The sequence below is a fragment of the Electrophorus electricus genome, chromosome 23, assembly GCF_041902795.1.
Source record: "Electrophorus electricus isolate QZ-2024a chromosome 23, ASM4190279v1, whole genome shotgun sequence".
NCBI classification, from domain to species: Eukaryota; Metazoa; Chordata; class Actinopteri; order Gymnotiformes; family Gymnotidae; genus Electrophorus; species Electrophorus electricus.
In genome coordinates this window covers 1026209-1036943 of record NC_137519.1, presented here as the reverse complement: position 1 = coordinate 1036943, position 10735 = coordinate 1026209, and the positions used below count along the sequence as shown (strand labels likewise).

The window sequence follows — 10735 nt, the reverse complement described above, 5'->3', positions numbered from 1 at the left end:
TAGCCAGTGAATTTGATAGAGATAGGTTAAAGGGCTGGCGCGCCCCGGCTTCCACAGTGATTTTTAAAAAGTGCATTTTGCTGAGTCATTGCCAATGCTTCTTTTCAAAGGTGAATAAAATCTAAGCCATTTGATGCAGCATCACAAACCTCGGCATGCTCCATCTGGCCATGGCCTTGATTCAGCTTTGGCGGAACCACAGCATAGCCAAAAACAGTGCAAAGGGCTGAAATGATCATACCTTTGATGTTAAGGCCTCTCAAGAATGCCTAAGAGCGCTTAGCATGTGGAAGGTCACAACGAGCAGTGGGGTCTATCAGATGTCTATTTTTACAGTGAAATGCACAGTGTCACCCAACCAGAAACTTTAAAGCTAGGGCTTTTAAACTGAATGTCATCCATCTGTCCAATGCCTGGATTAAAGTCCTTGATTTTTGTAAGGCTAGGTCAAATCATTGATGCACATGCATTGTCGGGTTTTATTTTTTAAGTCTGTTTTGCCATGTCATTGCCAGTGTGGTTTTCACAGGCTAAGCAACTCACTGGGCTCTATGAGACTAAGACCTAGTTTATAGCCAGTGAGTTTGCTGGAGAAAGGTTAAAGGGTTGGCATGCAGGCTTCGAGAGTGATTTTTAAAAAGTGCATTTTGCTGAGTTAAAGTATTAGTGCGCTAGACTTAGGAGTGTTTTTTAACAGGCTATTTAAATATGCTGTCTTAACTGTAACAATCAAATTAGATTAGGCTTGCGACTAAACTTTGTAGGGTGGAAAATCTAAGGGACCGGAAATGGCTTGAGCGTCGGTAAATATTAGAGACACATATTTTAGTACCATGTGTGGTGAAGTTGGAAAATCAGCTCTGGCGGAACCACAGCATAGCCAAAAACATTGCAAAGCGCTGAAATGATCATCCGCCAGATCTGATTTTCCAACTTCCCCACATCTGGTACTAAAATATGTTTCTCAAATATTTACCAATTTACTAGAGCTTTCAAACTTAATGTCAACCATCTGTCCAATGCCTGTATTAATGTCCTTGAGATTTGTACGGCTAGCTCTACTCATTGATGCACATGCATTGTGGGGGGTTTTTTAAGTGTGTTTTCCCATGTCATTGCCAGTGTGGTTTTCACAGGCTAAGCAACTCAGTGGGCTCCATCAGACCAAGGCCTAGTTTATAGCCAGTGAATTTGCTAGAGATAGGTTAAAGGGCTGGCGCGCCCCGGCTTCCACAGCGATTTTTAAAAAGTGCATTTTGATGAGTCATTGCCAATGCTTCTTTTCAAAGGTGAATAAAATCTAAGCCATTTGATGCAGCATCACAAATCTCGGCATGCTCCATCTGGCCATGGCCTTGATTCAGCTTTGGCGGAACCACAGCATAGCCAAAAACAATGCAATGGGCTGAAATTATTATACCTTTGATGTTAAGGCCTCTCAAGAATGCCTAAGGGATATCAGCATATGGAAGGTCACAACGAGCAGATGGCTTGCATTCTTTCGGCCTTCAATGGCGTGCCGGCTAGCAGAAGGTGTCCAAATGTGGACTTCAGCCAGAAATCGAAAAATCAATCAATGGAAACTGCCAACACGGGCTGGTTGGTCTAGGCGTATGATTCTTGGTTAGGGTGCGAGAGGTCCCGGTTTCAAATCCCGGACGAGCCCCATTTCCTTACTTTAGATCCACAGGTGTCTGGCACCATTTATTAGTGGCCCTTTCTGAAAAGTGCTGGGCCCCTGACTTCTGTTTCTTTCAAATGTCCAGTAAAAAGGGGACTATAGGGGGGTGTGAAAAGGCTTGTTGGTCTAGAGGTATGATTCTCGCTTCGGGTGTGAGAGGTCCCGGGTTCAATTCCCGGACAAGCCCGCCTTCACCTCAAATCTCTGACTGATGTTAGAGCGAGGAAACTCCTTTAAGATTATGCTAAGTAGTGTCCAACTTCAGACAATACAAGAGTGCACACTTCCTGTCCTGGTGATCTAAGCCAGAATTTGCTTGTTAGGTTTTAAGGAATTTACTTAGGTAACAATCACCTAAACCTGACGTCTGTTTTTACAGAGAAATGCACAGTGTCACCCAACCAGCAACTTTAAAGCTAGGGATTTCAAACTTAATATCATCCATCTGTCCAATGCCTGGATTAAAGTCCTTGAGTTTTGTACGGCTAGGTCAACTCACTGATGCACATGCATTGTGTGGGGTTTTTTTTAATGTGTGTTTTGCCATGTCATTGCCAGTAAGGTTTTCACAGGCTAAGCAACTCAGTGGGCTCTATGAGACTAAGGACTAGTTTATAGCCAATGAGTTTGCTGGAGATAGGTTAAAGGGTTGGCACGGAGGCTTCGAGAGTGATTTTTAAAAAGTGAATTTTGCTGAGTCAAAGTATTAGTGCGCTAGACTTAGGAGTGTTTTTTAACAGGCTATTTAAATATGCTGTCTTAACTGTAACAATCAAATTAGATTAGCCTTGCGACTAACCTTTGTATGGTGGAAGATCTAAGGGACCGGAACTGGCTTGAGCTTTGGTAAATATTAGAGACACATATTTTAGTACCATGTGTGGTGAAGTTGGAAAATTAGCTCTGGCGGGACCACAACATAGCCAAAAACAGTGCAAAGGGCTGAAATGATCATACCTTTGATGTTAAGGCCTCCCAAGAATGCCTAAGTGAGCTTAACACGTGGAAGGTCACAACGAGCAGTGGGCTGTATCAGACATCTATTTTTATAGAGAAATGCACAGTGTCACCCAACCAGCAACTTTAAAGCTAGGGCTTTCAAACTTAATGTCATCCATCTGTCCAATGCCTGGATTAAAGTCCTTGATTTTTGTACGGCTAGGTCAACTCATCGATGCATATGCATTGTGGGTTTTTTTTTTTAAAGTGTGTTTTGCCATGTCATTGCCAGTGTGGTTTTCACAGGCTAAGCAACTCACTGGGCTCTATGAGACTAAGTCCTAGTTTATAGCTAGTGAGTTTGCTGGAGATAGGTTAAAGGGTTGGCACGGAGGCTTCGAGAGTGATTTTTAAAATGTGCATTTTGCTTATTCAAAGTATTAGTGCGCTAGACTTAGGAGTGTTTTTTCACAGGCTATTTAAATATGCTGTCTTAACTGTAACAATCAAATTAGATTAGCCTTGCGACTAAACTTTGTAGGGTGGAAGATTTAAGGGACCAGAACTGGCTTGAGCTTTGGTAAATATTAGAGACACATATTTTAGTACCATGTGTGGTGAAGTTGGAAAATCAGCTCTGGCGGAACCACAGCATAGCCAAAAACATTGCAAAGCGCTGAAATGATCATCCGCCAGAGCTGATTTTCCAACTTCCCCACACATGGTACTAAAATATGTGTCTCTAATATGTACCAAATATTTACCAATTTACTAGAACTTTCAAACTTAATGTCAACCATCTGTCCAATGCCTGTATTAATGTCCTTGAGATTTGTACGGCTAGCTCTACTCATTGATGCGCATGCATTGTGGGGTTTTTATTAAGTGTGTTTTCCCATGTCATTGCCAGTGTGGTTTTCACAGGCTAAGCAACTCAGTGGGCTCTATCAGATCAAGGCCTAGTTTATAGCCAGTGAATTTGATAGAGATAGGTTAAAGGGCTGGCGCGCCCCGGCTTCCACAGTGATTTTTAAAAAGTGCATTTTGCTGAGTCATTGCCAATGCTTCTTTTCAAAGGTGAATAAAATCTAAGCCATTTGATGCAGCATCACAAACCTCGGCATGCTCCATCTGGCCATGGCCTTGATTCAGCTTTGGCGGAACCACAGCATAGCCAAAAACAGTGCAAAGGGCTGAAATGATCATACCTTTGATGTTAAGGCCTCTCAAGAATGCCTAAGAGCGCTTAGCATGTGGAAGGTCACAACGAGCAGTGGGGTCTATCAGATGTCTATTTTTACAGTGAAATGCACAGTGTCACCCAACCAGCAACTTTAAAGCTAGGGCTTTTAAACTGAATGTCATCCATCTGTCCAATGCCTGGATTAAAGTCCTTGATTTTTGTAAGGCTAGGTCAAATCATTGATGCACATGCATTGTCGGGTTTTATTTTTTAAGTCTGTTTTGCCATGTCATTGCCAGTGTGGTTTTCACAGGCTAAGCAACTCACTGGGCTCTATGAGACTAAGACTTAGTTTATAGCCAGTGAGTTTGCTGGAGAAAGGTTAAAAGGTTGGCATGCAGGCTTCAAGAGTGATTTTTAAAAAGTGCATTTTGCTGAGTCAAAGTATTAGTGCGCTAGACTTAGGAGTGTTTTTTCACAGGCTATTTAAATATGCTGTCTTAACTGTAACAATCAAATTAGATTAGCCTTGCGACTAAACTTTGTAGGGTGGAAGATTTAAGGGACCAGACCTGGCTTGAGCTTTGGTAAATATTAGAGACACATATTTTAGTACCATGTGTGGTGAAGTTGGAAAATCAGCTCTGGCGGAACCACAGCATAGCCAAAAACATTGCAAAGCGCTGAAATGATCATCCGCCAGAGCTGATTTTCCAACTTCCCCACACATGGTACTAAAATATGTGTCTCTAATATGTACCAAATATTTACCAATTTACTAGAACTTTCAAACTTAATGTCAACCATCTGTCCAATGCCTGTATTAATGTCCTTGAGATTTGTACGGCTAGCTCTACTCATTGATGCACATGCATTGTGGGGTTTTTATTAAGTGTGTTTTCCCATGTCATTGCCAGTGTGGTTTTCACAGGCTAAGCAACTCAGTGGGCTCTATCAGATCAAGGCCTAGTTTATAGCCAGTGAATTTGATAGAGATAGGTTAAAGGGCTGGCGCGCCCCGGCTTCCACAGTGATTTTTAAAAAGTGCATTTTGCTGAGTCATTGCCAATGCTTCTTTTCAAAGGTGAATAAAATCTAAGCCATTTGATGCAGCATCACAAACCTCGGCATGCTCCATCTGGCCATGGCCTTGATTCAGCTTTGGCGGAACCACAGCATAGCCAAAAACAGTGCAAAGGGCTGAAATGATCATACCTTTGATGTTAAGGCCTCTCAAGAATGCCTAAGAGCGCTTAGCATGTGGAAGGTCACAACGAGCAGTGGGGTCTATCAGATGTCTATTTTTACAGTGAAATGCACAGTGTCACCCAACCAGAAACTTTAAAGCTAGGGCTTTTAAACTGAATGTCATCCATCTGTCCAATGCCTGGATTAAAGTCCTTGATTTTTGTAAGGCTAGGTCAAATCATTGATGCACATGCATTGTCGGGTTTTATTTTTTAAGTCTGTTTTGCCATGTCATTGCCAGTGTGGTTTTCACAGGCTAAGCAACTCACTGGGCTCTATGAGACTAAGACCTAGTTTATAGCCAGTGAGTTTGCTGGAGAAAGGTTAAAGGGTTGGCATGCAGGCTTCGAGAGTGATTTTTAAAAAGTGCATTTTGCTGAGTTAAAGTATTAGTGCGCTAGACTTAGGAGTGTTTTTTAACAGGCTATTTAAATATGCTGTCTTAACTGTAACAATCAAATTAGATTAGGCTTGCGACTAAACTTTGTAGGGTGGAAAATCTAAGGGACCGGAAATGGCTTGAGCGTCGGTAAATATTAGAGACACATATTTTAGTACCATGTGTGGTGAAGTTGGAAAATCAGCTCTGGCGGAACCACAGCATAGCCAAAAACATTGCAAAGCGCTGAAATGATCATCCGCCAGATCTGATTTTCCAACTTCCCCACATCTGGTACTAAAATATGTTTCTCAAATATTTACCAATTTACTAGAGCTTTCAAACTTAATGTCAACCATCTGTCCAATGCCTGTATTAATGTCCTTGAGATTTGTACGGCTAGCTCTACTCATTGATGCACATGCATTGTGGGGGGTTTTTTAAGTGTGTTTTCCCATGTCATTGCCAGTGTGGTTTTCACAGGCTAAGCAACTCAGTGGGCTCCATCAGACCAAGGCCTAGTTTATAGCCAGTGAATTTGCTAGAGATAGGTTAAAGGGCTGGCGCGCCCCGGCTTCCACAGCGATTTTTAAAAAGTGCATTTTGATGAGTCATTGCCAATGCTTCTTTTCAAAGGTGAATAAAATCTAAGCCATTTGATGCAGCATCACAAATCTCGGCATGCTCCATCTGGCCATGGCCTTGATTCAGCTTTGGCGGAACCACAGCATAGCCAAAAACAATGCAATGGGCTGAAATTATTATACCTTTGATGTTAAGGCCTCTCAAGAATGCCTAAGGGATATCAGCATATGGAAGGTCACAACGAGCAGATGGCTTGCATTCTTTCGGCCTTCAATGGCGTGCCGGCTAGCAGAAGGTGTCCAAATGTGGACTTCAGCCAGAAATCGAAAAATCAATCAATGGAAACTGCCAACACGGGCTGGTTGGTCTAGGCGTATGATTCTTGGTTAGGGTGCGAGAGGTCCCGGTTTCAAATCCCGGACGAGCCCCATTTCCTTACTTTAGATCCACAGGTGTCTGGCACCATTTATTAGTGGCCCTTTCTGAAAAGTGCTGGGCCCCTGACTTCTGTTTCTTTCAAATGTCCAGTAAAAAGGGGACTATAGGGGGGTGTGAAAAGGCTTGTTGGTCTAGAGGTATGATTCTCGCTTCGGGTGTGAGAGGTCCCGGGTTCAATTCCCGGACAAGCCCGCCTTCACCTCAAATCTCTGACTGATGTTAGAGCGAGGAAACTCCTTTAAGATTATGCTAAGTAGTGTCCAACTTCAGACAATACAAGAGTGCACACTTCCTGTCCTGGTGATCTAAGCCAGAATTTGCTTGTTAGGTTTTAAGGAATTTACTTAGGTAACAATCACCTAAACCTGACGTCTGTTTTTACAGAGAAATGCACAGTGTCACCCAACCAGCAACTTTAAAGCTAGGGATTTCAAACTTAATATCATCCATCTGTCCAATGCCTGGATTAAAGTCCTTGAGTTTTGTACGGCTAGGTCAACTCACTGATGCACATGCATTGTGTGGGGGTTTTTTTAATGTGTGTTTTGCCATGTCATTGCCAGTGAGGTTTTCACAGGCTAAGCAACTCAGTGGGCTCTATGAGACTAAGGACTAGTTTATAGCCAATGAGTTTGCTGGAGATAGGTTAAAGGGTTGGCACGGAGGCTTCGAGGGTGATTTTTAAAAAGTGAATTTTGCTGAGTCAAAGTATTAGTGCGCTAGACTTAGGAGTGTTTTTTAACAGGCTATTTAAATATGCTGTCTTAACTGTAACAATCAAATTAGATTAGCCTTGCGACTAACCTTTGTATGGTGGAAGATCTAAGGGACCGGAACTGGCTTGAGCTTTGGTAAATATTAGAGATACATATTTTAGTACCATGTGTGGTGAAGTTGGAAAATTAGCTCTGGCGGGACCACAACATAGCCAAAAACATTGCAAAGGGCTGAAATGATCATACCTTTGATGTTAAGGCCTCCCAAGAATGCCTAAGTGAGCTTAACACGTGGAAGGTCACAACGAGCAGTGGGCTGTATCAGACATCTATTTTTATAGAGAAATGCACAGTGTCACCCAACCAGCAACTTTAAAGCTAGGGCTTTCAAACTTAATGTCATCCATCTGTCCAATGCCTGGATTAAAGTTTTTGATTTTTGTACGGCTAGGTCAACTCATCGATGCACATGCATTGTGTGGGGTTTTTTTTTAAAGTGTGTTTTGCCATGTCATTGCCAGTGTGGTTTTCACAGGCTAAGCAACTCACTGGGATCTATGAGACAAAGGCCTAGTTTACAGCCAGTGAGTTTGCTGGATATAGGTTAAAGGGTTGGCACGGAGGCTTCGAGAGTGATTTTTAAAAAGTGAATTTTGCTGAGTCAAAGTATTAGTGCGATAGACTTAGGAGTGTTTTTTCACAGGCTATTTAAATATGCTGTCTTAACTGTAACAATCAAATTAGATTAGCCTTGAGACTAACCTTTGTAGGGTGGAAGATCTAAGGGACCGGAACTGGCTTGAGCTTTGGTAAATATTAGAGACACATATTTTAGTACCATGTGTGGTGAAGTTGGAAAATCAGCTCTGGCGGAACGAGAGCATAGCCAAAAACATTGCAAAGGGCTGAAATGATTATACATTTGATGTTAAGGCCTCTCAAGAATGCCTAAGAGAGCTTAGCAGGTGGAAGGTCACAACGAGCAGTGGGCTCTATCAGATGTCTATTTTTACAGTGAAATGCACAGTGACACCCAACCAGCAACTTTAAAGCTAGGGATTTCAAACTTAATATCATCCATCTGTCCAATGCCTGGATTAAAGTCCTTGAGTTTTGTACGGCTAGGTCAACTCACTGATGCACATGCATTGTGTGGGGTTTTTTTTAATGTGTGTTTTGCCATGTCATTGCCAGTGAGGTTTTCACAGGCTAAGCAACTCAGTGGGCTCTATGAGACTAAGGACTAGTTTATAGCCAATGAGTTTGCTGGAGATAGGTTAAAGGGTTGGCACGGAGGCTTCGAGAGTGATTTTTAAAAAGTGAATTTTGCTGAGTCAAAGTATTAGTGCGCTAGACTTAGGAGTGTTTTTTAACAGGCTATTTAAATATGCTGTCTTAACTGTAACAATCAAATTAGATTAGCCTTGCGACTAACCTTTGTATGGTGGAAGATCTAAGGGACCGGAACTGGCTTGAGCTTTGGTAAATATTAGAGACACATATTTTAGTACCATGTGTGGTGAAGTTGGAAAATTAGCTCTGGCGGGACCACAACATAGCCAAAAACAGTGCAAAGGGCTGAAATGATCATACCTTTGATGTTAAGGCCTCCCAAGAATGCCTAAGTGAGCTTAACACGTGGAAGGTCACAACAAGCAGTGGGCTCTATCAGACGTCTATTTTTACAGTGAAATGCACAGTGTCACCCATCCAGCAACTTTAAAGCTAGGGCTTTTAAACTGAATGTCATCCATCTGTCCAATGCCTGGATTAAATCCCTTGAGTTTTGTACGGCTAGGTCAAGTCATTGATGCACATGCATTGTGGGGTTTTTTTTTAAAGTGTGTTTTGCCATGTCATTGCCAGTGTGGTTTTCACAGGCTAAGCAACTCACTGGGCTCTATGAGACTAAGGCCTAGTTTATAGCCAGTGAGTTTGCTGAAGATAGGTTAAAGGGTTGGCACGGAGGCTTAGAGATTGATTTTTAAAAAGTGCATTTTGCTGAGTCAAAGTATTAGTGCGCTAGACTTAGGAGTGTTTTTTCACAGGCTATTTAAATATGCTGTCTTAACTGTAACAATCAAATTAGATTAGCCTTGCGACTACACTTTGTAGAGTGGAAGATCTAAGGGACCAGAACTGCCTTCAGCTTCGGTACATATTACAGACACATTTTTGGCGGAACCACGGACATCCGGAGAATATCTAACAACCAAACAAAGATTCCACATTTTTATACACATTTGGTCAGAAGTGATTATGTATTCACCCCACCTTTTTACACAATAGTGTTTGCATTCACCATCATTTCATCCAAATCTTAAATTATTCAACATATGAAAACTGATATTCAACGCAGCCACCAGTTGCAACCCGTTACCACCACATTCCAAGAGAAGACTTCTCTTAACATTGTCCTAAAGAAGATTGTTTTACTATATAGTCCTGTCTCTGGTGGAGAGGTCATATATCTTATCCTGAGGTCCACCAAAGCTTAACCAGGATCTTTTGCTGAAGCCTGCAGAAGTATCTACAGAGGCCACTGCCTTGTACACAAATCTTCTGAAAGGACATAGAATCTCTATACTCCCTTATGTTTTATGTTATTAATATGTCTAATGCACTATTAGGCCTCTTTTCGCTGTTAACATTCTTTTTATTACCCCAGTATCATAGTTTCCTCCATTGTGTACACTGATGTAACTGTGGAGCCATAATTGTGGACTTATTTGGAAAATGCCAACAGCTGTGCTGGCGTGTTGGATTGTTTTTTGTTTTTTTTTTGGATTTCTGCATTGAAAGCATGTTATGGATATGCAAATTCTGGAAGAATATGGCTCATATGGACTTTTCTTATGCATGTACTGGGCATGTACAGTTATTTACTGTTTTAAAACCTAAACTGCGTCATCAGACGTAGCTCCACTAACAATATCTGATTGTATCAGTTTACAAACGTCCAAATAGTAAGTAGAACAACAAACGTTATACAATGTGTATTTGTCACAGAACGCTCCCCTTCCCACTGTTCAGGTGATACGGCCTGTCGCATGGGAGTCTTATTTGTAACAAAGCCCCTGTTGTTAACATACACCTGCACCTGGTTTATTGTCATTATTTTTGTTTCATTCCTTGCTTTTCCGAAAAAATCAAATTGTTTTGTATAATACACACTAAATAGAAATAAACATGCAGACTCTGGACTTGATTGAAGAGAATAGCTGGTTCAATATTTATTGATGAGCTCAATGTTACACACAAACGAGGCATAGTCCGGAGTTTGTCTAACAGCCTCAGGTGGGGTAAATCTTTAGACATTTTCATCAAGGTCAATTACATTTATTATTTATTATTACACAGTATTCCTCAAATTTTCCACCATTATGTTCAAAATAGATCACAACGCAATAACCCAAGTTGATACTATTATCTCCAAATCAAGTTTGCAGTATTTTTTTTTAAAAACTATGACTTTATTCATTCCACTGGGTACCCATCACAATAATATTGTATCTTTAAGTGTTATCCTGGCCTCAATTCCAGACTAGCCACTAAGGCCTAATTTG

General features: G+C 41.4%; 2 non-coding genes across 2 annotated transcripts; both read left to right on the top strand.

The window, feature by feature from the left end:
- Nucleotides 1-1796: 1796 nt before the first annotated feature.
- trnas-cga (transfer RNA serine (anticodon CGA)) lies at nt 1797-1868 on the top strand. Its single transcript has one exon. It is a non-coding gene; the product is annotated as a tRNA-Pro (tRNA).
- A 4705-nt stretch (nt 1869-6573) lies between these two features.
- Nucleotides 6574-6645, top strand: trnap-cgg (transfer RNA proline (anticodon CGG)). The gene has a single exon. It is a non-coding gene; the product is annotated as a tRNA-Pro (tRNA).
- Nucleotides 6646-10735: the final 4090 nt, after the last annotated feature.